At 69.0% G+C, this 2,232-nt stretch overlaps 1 long non-coding RNA gene across 1 annotated transcript; it reads left to right on the plus strand.

Annotated features, from left to right (window-relative positions):
• The first annotated feature begins 656 nt into the window (after window positions 1-656).
• On the plus strand, window positions 657-1,505 carry LOC103252828. Its single transcript, XR_503814.1, has 5 exons — window positions 657-736; window positions 806-877; window positions 1,031-1,140; window positions 1,226-1,361; window positions 1,448-1,505. It is a non-coding gene; the product is annotated as an uncharacterized LOC103252828 (long non-coding RNA).
• The last annotated feature ends 727 nt before the right edge of the window (window positions 1,506-2,232 follow it).

The raw sequence follows: 2,232 nt of genomic DNA on the forward strand, positions 1-2,232 counted from the left end.
GCTGTGGGCTTCCCCCAGCCCCGCGGGTCTCTCTTGCTCACACACGTCACGGCACTGCCGCTCCGAGCTCACACCCAGCGCTGGCAGCCGCGACCCGACCCGACGGGAAAGCAGCTCCCCGGGCGGTAAGCAGCCCGGCTGGGCGGACTCGTGGCACACCGGGCCCCCCCACACTGCCAGGCCCCTGAGCCCTGCCCCGACCCCCTCCCCGGTGCTCTGTCCCCAGGTTTCACGTCCGGGCCCCCATGGCAGGCACGGCGGCAGCGGGGCAGTGGCGGACCCCGCGGGTGAACATGCAGGAGCACATGGCCATCGACTGAGTCCAGGACCCATCCGGCCCATCCGCCTCATTTCCGGCTACTTCCCGTGCTTCTCCCCCTTTGCCGAGCCCACCCTGAGCCCTCTGAACCCGGCGCCCTGCCACGGCGCCCACCGTCCGCTCTGCACCCCAGGTGCCGCCGGACCCGGGGCCAGAGGGAGACTCCTCCGACGACAGCAGTGAGTAGCGGTGGGGATGGGGGACACCCCGAGCTCAGCCCAGCGGGATGACCCTGGGGTGTCCCAGGCATCCGACCATAGGGGACGGGGCAGGAGGCACGTGCAGGCAGGGGCAGGTGGAGCTGAGCTGGGGTGGCCCTCCCTGTCCCGGCCCCTAGCTGCCCTGGGCACCCTGGAGTTCACGCTTCTCTTCGATGCGGACAGCAGCGCCCTGCACTGCACAGCTCACCGTGCCAAGGTGAGGATGGGGCGGGGTGCTGAGACGGGGCTGGGCTGGGCCTGGCCCACATCCAGTGTCTGTTCCCAGGGCCTCAAGCTGATGGCCTCGGGCTCTGTGAACACCTATGTCAAGGCCAACCTGCTACCAGGGGCCAGCAAGGTGAGGACCAGCCCCATGCCAGGCCCGGGCACCCACCTGGCCCCCTGGCTCGGGGGTCACGGGACAGATGGGGGTCCTATCAGGGAGGCATGGCAGGGAAGCAGGCCGGGCTCTAGGCCCGAGGAGGCCTGACTCACCTTGCCTGGCCCCCAGGCCAGCCAGCTTCGGACACGTACCGTTTGGGGCACACGGGGACCGGTCTGGGAGGAGACACTCACCTATCAGGGCTTCACCCGCCAGGACGCGGCACGCAAGACCCTGCGGTGAGCACCTGCGGTGCCACCAAGGGCCAGGGCAGGGGGATGGGCTGGCCTGGCCTGGCCGGGGTCTGACCTTGGCGGCCACCAGGCTGTGCGTGTGCGAGGACCCACGGCTGCGGTGACGGCGGCGGGCACCCCCCCTGGGGGAGCTGCGGGTGCCTCTGAGGAAGCTGGTGCCCAGCCGAGCCCGGAGCTTTGATGTCTGTCTGGAGAAGTGGAGGCTGGTGAGTGGGCCTGCAGGGCCAGGGACCTTGGGCGGGGGAGCCAGAGGGGGGGACAGGGAGGGTGACCAGGCTCTCCGCTGTTTCAGACCAAGAGGCCCAAGAGTCTGGACACGGCCCGCGGCATGTCCCTGTATGAGAAGGTGGGTAGGACTGCTGGTCGGAGCGGGCGTGGGGCTGGCAGGCAGGGCATGGCTGGTTGGTGGGTCCAGACCCAGATGGGCTTGGGGGAACTTGAGGCCACCACTCTCATGGGCTCACAGCCCCCCCAGGGAAGTTAGGCCCCCAGTGACTGGACAGATTGAGGGTAACTGCCTTGCCAGGGCACCCAGCAGAGCTGTGGGCACGGGGCATGCAAGCAAAGTCCCCAGGGACACGGCCAGACAGATCCAGGCCACTTTGAGGAGAGACTGAAACTGGTGGCATTTGTCCACCGAGGGGTGGGCGAGGCTGAAGAGAAAACAGATGGAGCGGGCTCTCTCGCTGTGAGGTCGGCCCCTGGGGTCAGGGTGGGCGCCGCTCCTGGGACGGTCCTAGACAGCCAGGGGGACTGCGGGCCTTTTTTGACCCCTTGAGAAACCAGACCTGGCCAGTCGTGTGGCCCCAAGTCAGGGGCCCCTCCAGGGGAGGTTGGGTCCCCGCCGGCCCCCCACACACAAAGGGCCAGACGCTCTGCCCCCTGGTGGAGCCCCGAGCCGCTGCAGTGCCGATTAGCTGAGTGGAGGTGGGTGAGACCCCACCCAGGGGGTGCAGACAGGCCCTTCGCCCAGAGAATACCCGCCTCTTGCCCCAGACCCCGCGTGGTGGGGCTCAACTGTGGGCAAGGGGGCTGGGCCTTCTGCCAACTGCAGCGGGAGGGACGCACATTCGGGAC

This window comes from Carlito syrichta, unplaced genomic scaffold, assembly GCF_000164805.1.
Source record: "Carlito syrichta isolate Samal-C Ts95f unplaced genomic scaffold, Tarsius_syrichta-2.0.1 Scaffold172041, whole genome shotgun sequence".
Taxonomy (NCBI): Eukaryota; Metazoa; Chordata; class Mammalia; order Primates; family Tarsiidae; genus Carlito; species Carlito syrichta.